Source organism: Onychomys torridus, chromosome 23 (genome assembly GCF_903995425.1).
Source record: "Onychomys torridus chromosome 23, mOncTor1.1, whole genome shotgun sequence".
Classification (NCBI taxonomy): domain Eukaryota; kingdom Metazoa; phylum Chordata; class Mammalia; order Rodentia; family Cricetidae; genus Onychomys; species Onychomys torridus.
This window is the reverse complement of record NC_050465.1, coordinates 35,557,973-35,576,151: the sequence shown is the minus strand read 5'-3', so window position 1 is coordinate 35,576,151 and position 18,179 is coordinate 35,557,973. Positions and strand designations below refer to the sequence as shown.

General features: G+C 38.8%; 1 protein-coding gene across 4 annotated transcripts in view; it reads left to right on the top strand.

Annotated features, from left to right (window-relative positions):
• Positions 1-18,179, top strand: part of Tmeff2 (transmembrane protein with EGF like and two follistatin like domains 2) — a 358,120-nt gene that overhangs the window by 162,493 nt on the left and 177,448 nt on the right. The gene's annotated exons all lie outside the window — the stretch shown is intronic.

Sequence of the window (18,179 nt, the reverse complement as noted above, 5' to 3'; positions counted from 1 at the left end):
TTAACCTAACAAACATAATCTCTGACAGGCATGCCTATAGGACAAATAATCCCTCATGGGTGCCCCTGGAGGCTTGCCTCCCAACTTATTTCAGATCCTGTCAAGTTGACAATTAACACTAATTATCACAAACAGAACATGACAGTCACCTATGGAAAGATCTGTGAAAACAGTATTTTACACAAGGACAACTCCTGGACCAAAGGCACAAGAGTGAGGATGAACTTCGTGTTAGAAAAGACGAGGAACTGACCAGAGTTCAGTGTGTCCTCTGCCCATAGAGGACGCAAGAGTATCTAAGATGAAGGGTGTGAGGGAGTGACGCATGAAGGTTCAAGTGCATCTCCATAAAGAAGTTCAATCAAAGGATGGTGAGAACACGCAATGTTTTATTCCCAAGGTGGTATGATTTGGCAGTTTCTACTCTCACTCTTTCTGACACTTTCCAATCAATCCTAAAATACCACCAATACCCACTTTTCTCAAATACCAGGGAAAGTTTTCTGTTGATTCAGGTACCTCACTGCAGATATGTGGCACACCGTCCTGGGGAGCAGAGACATCTAATTTATGTCTTCCTTGGAAACAAGCACAATTTCAAGAACACACTTAGCTCCCGACTAACCACTAAAAATAAATGGGTGTGGATAAAGACGTTAAAGAGTGAAAGCAGTCGAGGAAGTTGAGAGCATGGTGCCCATGTATTCATTCTCCAGCATGCTTCACATTCTCCGTTATCTGATCCACACATTGGATGGGACTCATGGGAAGAGTGTGGAGTCTACACCACTGTGAGAAGCCAGAGATTAGAGAATGGATCAAAGAGAGACAAAAATGCCATTGCTGAGCACTGGGAAGGATAATGGGAGACCTGTCAAATCAGGGGTGGGGTAGGAGAGTCAATTTGGAATCAAGAAGGGAGCTGGTGAGACAAAGTTCTGTTCTGAGTCAACTGATAAAAAGCAGAAGCAAGTGGGATGCCCGGCAGGCAAATAATTACTGGTTAAGTTGTGTAATGCAGCCAGAAAGGACTGTAGGAGTTCAGAGAAATCTAACAAAGAAAAGAGGTTTGAGTTGAGAAATGAGAATAGACACAGAGGTGGCAAGAGGAAAAGTAGACTTATGGGTAAAATGGCAATGAAATATTTACTAAATTTAATGAGATAATATGAAGAATGGACAAGTAAATTATATGTAATAATACTCAAATAAATTAAGATGAAAATACTAAAAGATAAGCCAACGAGGAAAAGGACTAAGTGCCACCATCTTCCATTTACTTAGTTAAAATATGAAACTATTGCTTTTGCTGCTGAACTTCTCTGGTTCCTCATATGCAGAGCAAGGGACAGAGTTCTACTGCTTGGTCTCTTTGTGAATGGGGCCATTCAATTTGTCTATCTCAAGACTGTGACTTGAGACTGAATATTTGATTGTCAGCCTTCTATTTTCCTCATCCTGGTATGGTCACTGCAATAGATGGCTGCTTTGTCATCCTGGGACAAGGACTAGATCCTGGCTCTACTAAGACACTGTGATATTAGGAGTGCTCATGACTATGATAACATCTTATCTTAGCTGATAATTTAACGTCAATGGAAAGGTAGGAAGGATAGGTGTAAGATGAGATGCACTCTTGCAATAGGAGACAATGGAAAATCTGAAAATCTTTAAAGATGAAGAAGCCATGAAGTTAGCAAGTGATAATGATCAACTTACAACACACTTCCTCATACAGACTGTGCAGTGGAATAGAGCCTGGAGACTTCGCTGCAGAGGTGCTGACCTGCAGATCTGTGCTTCACCTGCTGCAAAGCAGGGCAAGCTCTGTGTTTTAGAGGGCTGGCGAGCCCCTCAGATGGACCTCTGCCTCCTCCCCTTCCTCCTATGAGAAGGCTGGTGGGCCTCAGGTGGACTACTCCCCTCCTATCCCCATCTGTAGAGCTTACACAAATGAGTTTGACTTGCCTGAGGGTCAGATTTGGACAAAGGACGGCCCTTCCAGATCTCCAGTGACACGTTGCCTGTGACATAGTAGAAAATAGAAACAAATGATCACAGCCCAAAGCAAAAGTAGGACAACAATTTACCACCATGAAAGAACAAATGCTTGATTGGGTTCTGACAAGAAGGATGTATTTACAAAGATAAAACCTGGCTTACAAGGATGAAGCAGAAATTGATTTTCCATATGGGGCCTACCAATGTAGAGATTAGTAAAAAGAAAAGAGGACAAAAAAGGAGACGAGTCAATTTTTATTCCAACAATCTGCCATGTTCATGGCTCTCTCCCTGTGAAGAGTTATGAGGAGGGAGAAATGAGAAATGCAAAGGAAAGGGTCTCTTTTTAAGCTCTCTGCAAACTTGTAGAAACCTAATTTTAAGTTTCTTATGTTTTTGGCCAGGTGTATTGGCACACATCTTTAATCCTAGGACTGGAGGCACAGAGGCAGGCAAATCTGTGAGTTCAAGACCACCCTTGTCTATGTAGGTAGTTCAAGGCCAGCCAAGGCTCCATCATAAGACCTTGTCTAAAACACAAAATTCTTTTTAGGTGTGTTACTTAAAATTGTATTTGAGATCATTATTTCAATAATTTAAGTAAGATTTTAAGTTTCTTTGCAAAGTTTTTAAAGTATTTAATATGGCTTTTGGGAATTTCACACAGTATATTTTGACCTTATTGCTGAAGGAATCACCTACATTTAGTCAGAGCAAATAGAGAATTAAAATAGGTAATGACCAGGAAGTCTCCTTTCTGCTAGCTACATTCCAAGTACTAGAAGATGCTGTGTAGGCTGCTGTGGGGTAGAGGGGAAGTCTTAACTGGCTGAGGACCCTATGAACTGTGGTAATGACCATCAGGGCAAGGCATGTCCATGCATACAGCAGTGGGCATAAAGGCTAGGTGGTAACCAACTGCTTGCTAATTAGATTTAAGTCTTGCCAGAAAACCATGGTTGGGGAGCACATAGTGAATCTACTATTATTTTGCTAAATGGACATAGAATCAAAACTTCCCTCTAAATTCATATCTCACTGTGAAGTCTAAATGGAAAATGTACTCACCAATGCTTATTCCGAAAACTAATAATTATGTTCTCATGTTTCTTCATTTTTGAAAGAAGAGACACAAAGTAGTAAAAATAAATTATCTTAGGAACTTTCTGTCACAAGAAGAGAAATCTTACTGCCTCAGAAAAAGGCACTAGCAGGGTATATACTCAAGTTTTGACTGAGTTGCACCTAAATCACAGAAATGCAATGATCACACTGAGTCAGAGTTTAAATCTGCCAAATCTGCCTTGCTTTATTCACTGGCCATGATTCCGGAGTTTCTGTGAGCTGTATTTAATAGAGAAAGATCTACTTGAAAAGGCAAATGGATGGAGGGTGGGTCACACAGGTGACTGCCTGGTTAGTATCCTGGTGTCTCAAGAGCACAGGCTTTGCTTTAGCCCTCAACCACGGCTCCTGTGTTTACAGCAACAGTTTACTTAAGAGCTGAGGTTGTTTGTCTGGCCTTAGGTTTTGGTGCTGCCAGTTGCTCTTGTTTGAGTGTGAACAAATTCTGCAGTGTCCCAGAAATTTCCATCCATGGGAAGAGAATTTGGAGATGTTTTCTAAGGTTATTAGAAGCATAAGTAAGAACCATCAGCATTAACCCAGTTTCCTTTGACTTTCTCCTTTTAAAAATTGCATTGCAAACTCTCAAACATGCTTCTCTTTGCTTAGGTCTTTTCCCTTTTCTCCTTGTGGTGCATGTAATTGAAGGCAGAGTCTTATACATGCTAGGTAAGCAGCAACGCTGGCTATTTTTTATCAACCTGACACATCAAGCTATCTTGGAACTTAAATCATAGAATTATGTCCATCAGATTGGCCTGTAGGCGTGTCTACAGGGAATTTTCTTGATTAATTATTGATGTGGAAGGATCTAGCCCCCTGGAGGCTGTACCGTACCTGGGGTAAAAACAAAAACACCAAGTTGAGCATGCTTCCAGGAGCAAGGCAGGAAGCAACATTCCCCCATGGCCTCTGCTTCAGTTCCTGTTTCCAGGTTACTGCCTTGAGTTCTTGGCCTGGTTCTCTTCATGAGGGACTGTAACCCCTTCCTCCCCAAGTTGCTTTGAGTCATGGTGCTGGTCACACTAACAGAAACCAAACAAGAATAGCACCCTGATGCTGAGTGGTGTCTCTGGCATCTGTGAGTAGACCTTTTCTATTCAGACTGGGTTCTGGGTTAGTGTTATTTCTTTTTTCATTCCTGGGACTGCAGGATGGTGTCTTAGCTCATCCCAGAAATGCTTCATACATCTCCAGTGCAAGTATTGAAGTCGGTCTTGGATCTTAGCACTTACTCCAACCACATGGGATCAAGGTGGAGAGGATCGAAAACATTCAAACCTATTGTTTGGAATTGTGAAAAGATGGCTACTATTTTTATTTATTTTTTATATTTTAAATGGTAATGATGAAGTATTACATAGACTGCTTAAAACAAGAAAACCACACTCCTCTGAAATCTAGGGGAAATTATTTACTGTAGAAAAGAGCCTTTTAAATATACAACTTTTAATATTGAAGATAAGATTCATTTACTACTCAGATGGGCCTCACAAATATCCTACTCTATAGCTGAGTAAACTAAGGTTGAAAGGACTACTAAATACCCCACATCACACATACCCTCTTGTATGGCTGAAGAGTATTGGGGTGCGGAGTTCTTAGAAGCCATTTGTCCCCAGAACCGAGGTTCCTTGCCATCCCACTGAATTGTTTCTCAAATTGCCATAGTGTCTTACGGCTGGCTGCTTCTGACTTTAGGATTTTACAATCTTACCATTCTGTATTTCTCCTTATAAACTGAAGCAAAGAAAAGTGAAATAACCTGCCCAAGGTTATACATGTCCATATTTTTCTCAACATAATAACCCACTCTAGTTGAATTTCACATCTAGGATTTATACAGAATAATGAGGAAGTCATGACATTTTTTAATTGAAGGCCTGATAAAAGAATCATTTTGATCTTGAATTTTTATCTCATGTCCAGGAGTGAAAGGTAAAAAATGGTGTAAGCCGAAAGAGTCCTGCTTTTTCATGGAAGAAGGAAACCATCCCTTAGGCTGAAACTGTTTTAAATAGACCGTGGTCATTTACTTTGTGAAAAGCATCTTTGAGGCTTTAAGAGAAAAGAGATGGCATGGTTGACCTGCCTCCCTGAACTTTAGCTTACATCCAATATGTGACTTCAAGAGCAGTGTGGTCTCCCGTTTAGTGTCATCTGTCCTGTAAAACCTTCCAGGTCACTTCGCTGCAGTTCCAGGGAGGGCTAACAATACCATGGTGTTTCAGCAGAACGGTTAATTTTATTTTTAACTGTCAAAGTTTTCACTGTTCCATCTTCCCAGTTGAAAGTGCATATATTATCAGAATGACCCAATTTCAAAGCCATAAACTGTTTTCCTTGAGACAATTACTAACTTTTTAGCCTTTTTATAAAGTCCAAAAAAGAAAAACCAAGAAAATATCTGGATCACTTTCCTTAAAATTGCAAATGCCTGAGCACAATTTTTAATTGCCTCTATTAGATAGAGGCTCCCTCCCTTCAACTCCAAACAGCTGGTCCTACACCCTCACTGACTTTGTGTTCTTAGTTGACTTCCTAGCATCTCTAAAGCTCAGCTTCACTGCCTGTAAAATAAGAGATATAATAGAACCTACCCAGAGGACTGTCAGGAGCTGGACTCCAAACACTGCATATAGAACATTAAGGGAAGTCTTTGGTGCTCAGTACATTTCTAGTGTTATGTTTGTAAATTTGGTATTTAATTATGATACATTTATCTATCCTCAAGGCTTGAGTTTCCACCTGGACACATGAGGGACATTTGACAACCTAACTCTCATACTCTTGAGTATTTATCCATTCATTAAACACATACTCACTAAGAATCTAAGAGGCAGACATTACTCCAGGCATTGGAGTTACAGAAGTGAATGAGACAGATGAAAGTTATATAACCAAGTTTGCTTTCTATTAGAAAACAGAATAAATAAGTAGATCTGTAGTTCGATAGAAAAAAGTGCTTAAGTGAAATGTGATATGGAAGTGGCACATGGTATATCTGGATTTAGCACACAAGTGTTTTAAAGAAGTGGTTCATAAATAGACAATATTAGGATGACACAGGAAATACTTCCTAAGAAGTCAAAACTTTGGTAAAAATGTGCAGGATTAAAAAGCAAATATTATATATGCGATGTTTTCTATGCTCCCCTCCTGCCATTCACTATGACACAGTTAAAGCCTGCCTTCTGCTCCCCTACCACACACGCATGCCTGTGTTTTTCTGTAAAGTCCATTTCCTACAAGTTTTACCTCCCTAGTCCCTTACCACTTTATTTTTCTGTTGATACCATTGTAGTTGAGATGCATCTTTGTTTAACATGCGTCTATTTTAATCCCTTCGCTGGTGAATTGTCCAAGTTCTGAGCCCACCTCCATAGACATCAATGGGCTGTCAGCTCATAGTCTCAATATCTTCACTGATTATTAAATAACTTAACTGAAACAGTGAGAGGTTGGGCAGTTTGAAATCATCTTAGTTTATGAAGCAACAATACCCAGTCTCTACCTCTGACACACTCTAGTCAGATGGCCGTCTCCACTGAAGCAGGAAGGCCATAATAACAGCACAGAGATGGACTATACCTCTTTCTCAAAGAAAGCTACTGGATTGTTCTCACCACCTCACACATATAATTTTTGGTTTGTTGCTATGGTTGTGCTGTGTCTATGTGCTCACAACAACCATGAGGGAAAGAGAGACCATTTGCCTGCTCCACCTCGATGCAAAAGCTCCCCATCCCTAAACAGAATCCAGCATTCTTGCCAAAGCAAGGAAGACAAGGAGAAAAGTGGCTTTTGAATGAACATCAGGTAATTCCTGCCCAATCCTTGACCAAAAACACAATGGCGTATATATGAAAGCTCTTAAGAGAAGCTTGGGTTTCCTTTCTCACCCCCTTGTGTTCTCAACTCTTTTGTCTTCACGCTCTAGATCAGTTGATCCCAGTGTGTAGCCCAGGGACCAAGGTACCATCCGGCCTTGCCATTGTCATTCTCATAGAAATGCACAGGGGGTGCTCCGAAGGCTACTTGATATGTATTATTCAGCAGAGTCAATGCGAAAGATGGTATTAGAATCCAGTTACCTTATATTATGGCAAATATTAGAGGGATTTACGAAAATGTACACATTGCCATTCTTTTCATCAAAGTTATTTTTAGAAACTGGATCCATTTTCATTAAAATATAGTATGTCAACATATACTGAAATAATACTGTGTCCAGGTGAATTTAAATATTTAAAAATTCCAAGCCTATTTCACTTTTACATTTGCTAAATATTGAAACATGTAATGTACTTAAATAGAAGCTCCTTGGGGTGTTCAACCGTTTTAGGATCCTCAAAGGGTCCTGTGAGCAGGCCATTGGAGAAGTGCTACTTCATCCTCAGTGTCTCTACCATTAATAACACTTCCTAAGTGCTTACAGTAAAGACCCAGGCTGAGTGAATCTCCACTTCATTAAATATCACTGCTCTAGGTTGTTATCTAACAATTGACCAATTTAAAAGTCAGAAGGTTGGTATGTTGGTGGAGTGTGAACACCAAGAAGTGAAATAAAAACACCCAAGAGTTTTTGATAGCAGTTAGCACCTTTCTGGCAGAAGAAGAATTTCAGTGATTCCATCTACAAATCAAATACTTACCATCAGACACGGCACAGGGTCCCATCTACAAATCAAATATTCAATAACCGTTATGACAATGTACAAGATAAAAAGAATATGAAAATTCATTCTAATAACTAAAACATATTTTTCTATTCATGATGACTAGCAAATAAAAGTCACCCCATTAATTCAAGGGTGCAAGATTAGCAAAAGAAATGAGAGAAATCTTTCACAATAACTCTTCTCTACTTTTTGAACTAAAGATGTCACACATCCCTTTCCCGGTAGACTCAGAAATCACAAGCCAACAATACTTTATCATTTCCAATGTTATATTATAAAAACTCCTTTTCCCCTTGTACTATATAGTTGCTGTTCTAGGTTTTTTGTTTGCTTGTTTTTCAGTGAGAAAACACTCTATCCAAAGCAACTTGAGTAGGAAAGAGTTTTATTTCATCTTATGTTTCTAAATGACAGTACTCCATTAAAGGAAGCCAGGGCAGGGACTCAGGGCAGGAACCCGAAGGCAGGAATCATGGAGGCTTGCTCCACCACCTTGTTCAGCTGCTTTTCTTATACAGCCCAGACCCAATTGCCTAGGGATGTTAGTGCCACAGTGAATGGACTGGACCCTCCTACATCAATTACCACCGATATGCACATAGGCCAATCTGATGGAGACAAGTTTTTGATTTGAGGCTCCTTCCTCTCAGGATTAGTTGACAACCAAGATGAGCCATCACAGTTACGTATATTCACATTATCTTGCAGATGAAATCTCTCCAAGGAGAGTTCTCAGCTGATGTATAGCCTGGCTTTCTTTCATTGCACATAATATGCTACTCAGAATTAGCACTGGATGTATACTTTTAGATAAGTAAATGAATTGGATTATTCAATGTAACTTTGATTTCAATGATGAGTGTTTAAAAATAAAAAGTGTGTGGTGTGGCCCTTAATATTCTCATCAGATGTTGCACAATTAAGACACACTGTCTTTACCATTCCAAAGCCTGTGCTTTCTCGAGCCATATTTACTAATTCCTCTCTTTTTTATTTCCTGCCTTGTCATGTACTGCCCTCCCTATAAGAATGGGTTCTTCCTGGCGTTTTCAAAAGTCTTAGTTAGGTTATTGTCACGGGTGAACTTCATACTTGAGAAGAAAATCAGTGCGACAGGACAGCTGAAGCGTATCTGGAGAATGAGCTCCATTTATGTTTTAGGGTTTGGTTTTGGTTTGGTTTTTGGTTTGGTTTGGTCTGTTTTGCTACGGTGGGAGCTACACCCTTTTAATGGCTTGTGCATGTGGTCAGGCATTGTGTGGACAAATAATGCTTCACAGCACTTATATTCAGTGTCCAGAAAAAGAAACAGAAAACGAGCAGAGGCCTTTGTAGATCTAAGCATTTTCTTCAGTTTTCCTCAGTGGTCTCTCCACAATGCATAAGCTTTCACTTCCCTATCTGTTTCAGGGGTCTTTTATAATGACAGAAATTGAGTCTTTGTTTCCAAAGAGCAGAATTCAAAATGCATCGGTGTGCCATTTAAGAGAAATGATTTTGTCAGCCTTGTTTATGCACTCAAGATAAGAGTGTTTTAAAGAAGCCCGGACCCAGCCTCTGCCTGTTTATTCAGTATAAACAGAAGCATCCCTTTTGACGTCGTAAGAGCAGGCTGTGTGCTAATTTTGCCAAGTAAAAGCCACTGCACTTGCCCATATAAATCCTTGTCTAAAGCAAGCTCACTGTCTCACAATAGTGTGGAAGTGCACATAAAAGATAATATGGCAGTGTTCATCAAATATTAATGTGCACTGACACACAGTCATCTATCACAGCAGCAGAGTCCCCACACGGAGCCACCATAGGGCTACACCCACCTTCACCTTTGTCTGTACTCCTCAGCATTTGCTCCTCCTCCCAAAGCAAAGCCAAGCTCTCTGTTCCTTCCCTTCCCGCCAAGACCAGCAGCAGACCCACTGGTGTCCTTGCGGTGGCCCATTTAGTCACAATAACATATCTGTTGGGAAAATGTGTGTTCAAGAGAGGAGTGACATTTATTGTTTTGGGTTACGATCCTGTGAGCTGAGCAAAAGTGAGAGCCAGCCAAAGCCTTGGTGTACCAGGGAGCTAGAAGTTCACAAGCCATGTTTGTATTTATTTCTTTACCAATTGCTTACCAGAAATAAAGCCATTATGTTTTCTCCATGCTTTATGTAAGAATGTATGACTAGCCAAATGACAGTTCAACTGCAGTTTAAAAATAAATGTGTTGGTTAAATAGTTCAGCTGGGAGTATATTTTTCTCTTTGTGCTCAGCTACAAAAGCAGTTTGCAATGACTGAGCCCTGCATGCAGACATTGTACCTCCCTGTGGCATGTCACGGCCATTCAAGCCAGGACCCATCCCATATCCTGCCCCATTTCTGACTAACTGCCACACCTACAGGAAGGAAGCATGAAGAAGCTGTTTACATAATTCTGAATCTTCCAATTCAAAAAGATAGATGCCAAAATTCAGTGCCTTGCTTCCAGATAGAAGCTCCTCTCACTGCAGTATAAATCTCTTCCCATCAGAAAAAAATTAAAATGCCAGTTCTGAATTTTATACCTTCTGATGATACAATGAAGCTTTTCTTCTTGTTACATGGAAAAACAGTCCCTGCTCCTCACAGCTGTTGCCAAATGAAGGTTTCCCCAGTCCTTGGGTTTAAATTGGACAGTTTCCTATGTCTTCTGAGCATATTCAAAAACAACTGAATTGTTAAGAAGCTTTTCTCTGTGCTGAACTTTTGCCTCTGATAAGGCCTCACCCAGCATGAACTTAGCCAGAAACTTCGCACTTGGTTGTAAGAACATCCCTCATCATCTCCTGATCAATAATTCAAAAGCTCAATAGAAATGCCTTAAATTGAAATTGAACATACCATTAAGAATCCTCGAAAGGTGGGTATCATTAGTTCAAAACAGCGATCAGCACTCCACAGTCACCAACACAACCCGATATAGCTTGAAATCTGGATTTCTCGCTGACTGCCAAGGCATTTCCTCCATATCAATTATTTAATCTTGAGTGAGTAAACTTCTGATCATCTCCCTTTGTCTGGGCATTTGTTTCTCATAGGCGAGGTAGTGGTATACTCATTCATTTCCTCTTTGTCCAGGCCCCTGCTTCTCATTAATCTTCCCCCAGCCATCCAGCCAGCTCTGGGCCCTATGGTTATACAAACTATCCATGCAATGAATGAACTTACTTAGAAAACTCCACTGCATAAAAGATGTTGCAGAATTCTCTGAGTCCAGTCTCCTTCCACTGGTGGCCACTGATGGAGAATATGTACAAACTGGAAAATGGGGTTGCAGAAGTCACTGGGCAAGAGGTAAGGAAAGCTGAGACTAGATTCAGAATTAAGTGATTAATCAGGTAACAATCTTGCATCCATCCCCCTTAGCTCATTAAAAACCTAGGCATGAAACCTCAACTACATATGCTGAGGTTACAATGGATATTTCACTTTAATGAATTTAATATTGGAATATTTGTTTGATCTATGAATCTAAAATACATGGATTCTGCTTTAAAAAATAGATAATGATGGGTAAATAAATAGACTAGGTGTTCTAACTCAAATCGTGAGCATTATTTTACAGTAACTTTTTTACAATTTCATTCTGTAACTACCCATATCTCTACCACAGTTCAGCAGTGCATGATATGGACAGAGAAAAATTCCCATTTAACTTACTAAGTTTCCCAGCTTCACTCTGAGGTTGTTTGTGAAAAGGCAAGAGCCCACCCTGTAAAACAAAGGAAGCACAGCACTGATGAGCAGTCCTGAATGTTTCACAGACTACAGTCTCATGCTATATTTAAACTGGGGTAATGTGCTGGCTTAATACTGCTTCTGATGACTTAATGCAGCTTGTAGTAAAAACAAAGAGCAGGAAGTAGCCATAAAATATAATCTACTCAGTATTTATGATAAATCAATTATGGGAAACCCTATGTATGGGAAGTGCATTCAAAATCATTCCATAAATAAAGAAATATGGCAATATTTGCTTTAGGAGTAATAAGTATGTGCACCAGAGATTTGCAACTGTCACAAAAATATATCTGAGTTGATCAGGTTTTTACCCCAATCCTCTATGAATTGTTCTTTGTTCTTCTACAGAATTTCAAAGGAAAGACTTTATTGAGTGTTAATTTCTTCAATGTCCCTTTATTCACTTTGAATCTTGTGGTTACGCTTAATTAGTAGGAGTCATTCACCCTTCTAGAGTCTAAAAATGTAGCATGTCCCAAATTCAGATACTCTAAGGCTCATACTCTAAGTACTTTATACTCATGGAATAGGGGTATAAAGTACTTAGAAGGAGCATCTCCCAGGTAAACATAATTACTAGCCACCATATCTAACAGAATTATTCTAATAACTAAAAAGGTATATAGGTAGATGATATATAGATAGATACATAGGAGGTAGGTAGATGGATGATACATAGATGATAGATAAATAGATAGATAGTAAATAGATGATAGATAGGAGATAGATGATGATAGATAGAAAGATAGACAGTGAGATAGATAGATAGATAGATAGATAGATAGATAGATAGATAGATATAGATAGATAGATAGATAGATAGATGGATAGATAGATGGATAGATAGATTGATAGTAAATAGATGATAGATAGGAGATAGATAGATGATGATGAAGATGGATAGATAGATAGATAGATAGATAGATAGATAGATAGATAGATAGACAGACAGATAGATAGATAAGAAACTACCAATACCTGCAGATATTTTACTGGCCAATAAAACCAGATTTTAAAATGTAGCCCAAGTCCTCTAATTTTTTATAGAAACAATGTCTGCTCACTCCTAGATTCACCCAATTTTGAAAAACGTAAAGACAAACACAATCAGAAAGCTGTACATCTCTTGCTCAAGGGTCACTTCTGCTTCAGAGGATGCTGGAATGTTCTTGTCTTGGCTTTCCCATTATCACCTCATCTCTCTCCAAATGCAAACAGAAACACTTCTTAAAATACTACTAGGCAAGAGGTGCAAAGTACCTGGTGTTGACTTAGTTCCAACAAGGAAGGAAAAAAGGTTATGGACAGAGAGGCAAGAAATATACAGCCCTGGATTTGGACATCTTCACAGTAGTGGACTTTGGCATATTCAGGCGGGAAGGATGGTCATGTGAGATCAAAGCTTAGGCATTAGATATTAAAACAAGAATTTGTTCTTGTACCTATTTCTGCTATAGACATGAAAATGTAATTTGGACAATATTCAAGTAATGAAGAAGCCATATAAATCAAAATACATATGTTGATTAAGGCTAGGTGAAACAGAACTTGCTCAAAAGTGAGTAAGCAACTAAACAGGCCAAACCAAACACTTTCTGGCATCTTTTCTATTGTCCAAACTTAATAACATGTGTAGAGCCAACAGATCACTTCAGGTGACTCTTTGGTTGACATATTTCGTAGTATTTATTCAATGTGATGAACAGCATTTTTTTAAGTACTTAGTATAGGCCCTGGAAAATAGTAGATATTGATAATGAAGATTATTATTTGCTAACTAATTAGCAAAAATGTTTAATACTTTAAAAACCACAACCTTATGTGTAAGTATTTTTAAAAAAGAAGGAAAAAATGTCTGTACAAAATCAGCAAGTAAGTAAACATGTCTGGTCCAAGACATAAATCTCAGAAGACATTATTTATCATAGAGATAGAGGAGGGAAAAAAAAAAAAACGCTAACAAATATCTCAGTTCAGACACATCAGTTACTCTCAGAAGGGCCCCTTCATAACAGAACCACTATGAACATTACCAAATCAGAACTTTCTCTTGATAATATAGCTGGGAACTGATGAAACGGGATACAAAAGGATGGTGCCTCTTTATCTGGTGTTGATTCTGAAGTAGTTACAGGCCATCAAAGTCAGTAGTAAGAACTTAGAAACAAGACACAGGGATAAACTAGAAATCTCAGGGGCAAAGTAGACCATACAAGGATAAAGTGGAGCACACATCTATCTCTCATCACCAGCATAATATTCCAACTCAGTGAGGAACATGACCTGCGCAAGTGACTCCCATTCCAATGGGATTGAATTTCTGCCTGCCTACTACTGTCTCAGAGCAGCTGATGGAGAAGGTCTACTGGAAACTAGAGATGCCTGAGCCAAGCTGCTTCCCTTTGACTACAGAGAGGCAGCAACAGATTAATAATAACCACGTGACCCGGGGCTACCTGTGGAACCCTCTATGAACTTGCTCTTAGAATGGCTGTTGTTTACTTCCAGATAATTCATGAGTAGCCAGCACTGGTCCAGATCCATGATGGTGGGGGAGACACTGCAGTCATAATTCAGTCTGTATATCTACAAATGAACAAAATGGAAATGACCAGGTTATTGTTTCTTTTTCTATAGTCCACATTATCATGGGAATAAAATACTAACAACGAAATTTTGAAAAAATGAAGCTTTTATATGAAGGATGTAATTCCTTTGTCGGTAACCTTTCAATTTCTGAAGATTCCTGACCTCTTCACCTAAGTTTCCAATCACTTAGGTTTGTATACCTTCACCTTCCAGCACTCTCTCTGTATTTGAAATCTCTCTCCCCAGCTTGAGGTGCCAGCTTCAAAGTCACACACGAGCTGGCACCTCAACACTCAGAGGATGTCACCTGCAGTCACGAATCTAACACTGACAAACTTCATCAACTTCATCTTTGTGTCTTCTGTCCACTTTAGTTCTAGCCTAGACATCTTCAATAATGGTCTCCAGTATGCCACGGTTCTTTCAGTCTGGGGCACAAAAATACCCCAAGTTCTGTGCCTACAGGGATGGTCTGCAAGTCCTCCAAGCTGTTAGTTCTAGGCTGACTGCCTCCTAGATCTTGACTGGTGCTTGTTACTTTGTCATCCGGCTCTAAACATTTTTTTTTCTCAACATCAGTCAACATACCCACCCCCAAGGTATAGGCACTTTATAGTTTAATGTATGTATTTATGTATGTATATGAGTATGGAACATATGCATATGCCTCTTTATAGTTTAATATATATTTATGTATGTATATGAGTATGGAATATATGTATATGCCTCTTTGGCTTTTGATTGCCGTATCCCCCAATTTATTAACTTGGTTTAAAAGTTAATTTTTTTTTTAGAAAGGAAAGGTAGAGCTTTAACCCTCTTTTTAGATACATGTCCTATACAGTTAAGATGCAGCTTGTTAAAAATAAATAAGGAAAATGGTGTATATATTATTTTATGAGTGCTGTTTGTACTGTGGTCATTTATCTGTATCATATTCCAGTTCACTTTTCTTTTGGGTGTCAAAGGTTCCTGTGTAGATGTGGTTGTCTCCCCAGTACAAACAGTGATGACTATTCACTGATGGTAAACAAACTAAAATCCTGTATAATTTTCTACATAGTAAGTTAAATTTAATATATTTAAGGGCTCTGGAGGATGAAGAGGGGCTCTTCCTCCATGAACAGCCCTCTTTGGGAAAAACTCAGACTCTATCATTCAATCCTCTGCAGAATGCTGGAAAATGCTGCTGGGGGAAAAGGCTTCTGCTTTATTTGCTGACTGATGGACTGAAGAAGCAAAGGTGTGTGGCACCTTGTCTAACGACTATGGAGTCTGCTCTCAGATGCTGCTTGGTTGCCTGTTTTCACCATTGGCTTTTCCTAGATGCCCTTGGCTTTATTTTTCAAATTCTATTGTTTCCTGAATTAATCTGTGCCCTTCTTTACAGGAGCAAAGAGTTTTGGAACCTTCTGTAATCTTGCCTTACTTTGATACCAGGCTTCAGCCTGTTTTTTCTATGAGCCCTGAGGTCAGGACTCCCTGGAATATGGCTGATAGATAGATAGAGAGTGGTTGTTTATCCCCAGAATAGCATCCATGTGAGCACATTAAAAGAGAGAGAATGCCTGAAGAGACTGTTTCTCTTTAAGACCGAAGAAAACGCATCCTTGCATCCTTAAGCTTTTAAAAATGCCTAATGTTTAGAAAAATTGTTTTCTACATAAAGTATAGTTGAGTATTATACATTTGAGAGGTCACTTGAAAATGGAACTGAAGTTATAAGATAAAGCAAGACATTTATCTTGCCCTTAAGGCATTGGCGCGCATTTTCCCCGCTGTTGAGAGCAGAGGGATGGTTGCAAGTCAAATGAAGGTTGTGTTATAATTGATACTTTGAATTGTTAAGGAGAAGCAAAGGTGAGGTGGGAAGCTTTTATTATTATTTTTGTTGAAATCTTATTAGAAACTCTTAATGGAAGGCAAACTAGAGGCCATCTTCAAGGTCTCCAGCTAAATTAGATATGCAGCCATTAATAGTATCACTTACTTGTTAAAAATGACTCTCCCAACACAGACAGGGGCTAATGTATTTCCTCACTTCTTCATGTTCTTTATTATATTTTAAAAACCCAAGGAGCATAAGTCTGGCCATCATGTATTTTTTTTTCCTGACTCCTTCAAAATAAATTTCTTGTGATTTATATTCAGAAACATAAACTGTCAAACAATAGCATCTTACTTCAGTGCTTTTCAGTTGTGTGTAAGTACCTAAATGCCTGAAAACTATAATAACTACTAAAAATGCATGTGGAAGAAATTAAATTAAAAGAATTGGGAAGAAATATGGCTGCAAAAATAGGATTGTTCACATGTTCATCTAGGAATTGCCCTGCACAAGCTTTGTCTTGTAGGGTGTATGCTCTTGATTCATTCATTAAGTCTTCTTTCCTACTACATGTCAGTAGACAAACTGAAGAAATGACAGAGAAGAGAAGCAGAAACTTCAGAGAAAACTGTATTTTTCCCAACTTGTTTTTAATCGGAGTTTAGAAAAATCTGTTATTATTTTATTTTTAGCAATAGAACATCTTGGTTAAGCTCCTGACAGAATACTTTCCTAGAAGCATAATGTGAAACCTACTATTTCAGTGTGTAGTGGCTCAGACACACTTCCAAAAGAAACACTTTCTCTGTAAGAGCAATGAAAAATAGTATAATTACCACAGATCTTTTTCATGGCATAGAATGCAGAGGCCTTTAAAATAATCCTCGTTATGCAAAACCAATTCTCCGTGTGGTGTTCTGATCATCTGAGAGGAGTGTGCACCCTCTTCTGTTATTTAATTTACCTATCTGCCCTGTTGAGCCACCACGCAGCAACTTCGTGCTACCATATTTTCTCAGGAAGGAAAATGTACACACACTAATATAGATGCACCATCGTGAAAAACCAAGGAGAGGCACAAGACCCTGAGGCAGACAAAAACAGAGCCAACAGTTTAAAATGTGATGTCTGGTGCATGGTATGATCATCGTTGCAGAGGAAGGAAGCCATTCAGAAAACAAATTTTCAAAGCTATTTTTATACCAACACTCATTATTTTTTTCTAAATGTACACCCATTATGGTAGAGATAGCTTTTCCTTCCTTAAACTCCGAATTAAGTCAAAGTTAATTTCCTGCTATGCAGTGCGTTTTCTGCGTTAGTTAAATTGTTTAGCCAAAACCAAATGAGAATGCGTGCGTGAGGGCACTGTGAGCTGGGGACACACACTCTCTGTATCTTGTTTAAGTGGTGATGGGCCTGATAGAATCAACAGTGATCAACTGGACATGAGTAAATAATATATTAACAGCTTATATGTTGATCTATTCCAAAAGTAAACACTTTAGAAGTGGCATTACATACCTTGACAGTTTCTCTTTCTCTAAAACTGAACACTTGCCATATGATGATTAATAGAAAAGGAACACACTCAGTAATATTTTGGGACAGTATGTGTTATGATCATCTAATGATAAGTAGCAAAATATCCAGTGAATATTTACTTACTTTGGTTTCATTCATTTTGTTTATATTAGAAATTCAAGGGATACAAAGCCATTTCAAAGAAGATTTTGCTTTGCCTTCTAAGAATTACGCTGGATAGTGTGTGTTTGTGAACAATAATGTTATGTAGCAACACTGATAACATCGTATCAATTGGTTATGAAATCATTATGGCTACTTCATAAAAGTTATAAAGCTACCTAGGAAAAAGCACAGTCTGAGTAAACTCATGGACAACCCTGCTTCTACCAGTCCACGCACTGGCTTCACATTCTTCTCTTTGAAATGTTTAAATACAGTTTCTAGCTGAGAGTGTGCTACCTCAAAGCTTTACTTATTTATTATTGAGAGATTTGGGGGAGCTCTACAGAAGAAGGAAAGAAGGAGAAAACCAAGTCTAACACCATTTCTAGCTGATTTTCAGCTGGTACTGCCCAGCAACAGAATGCCAGTTTAATAAGACAAAGTCAATCAGTCCTCCTTTAAAAATAATTGAGGGTAAAAGAACCAGAGGGAGTAAGATAA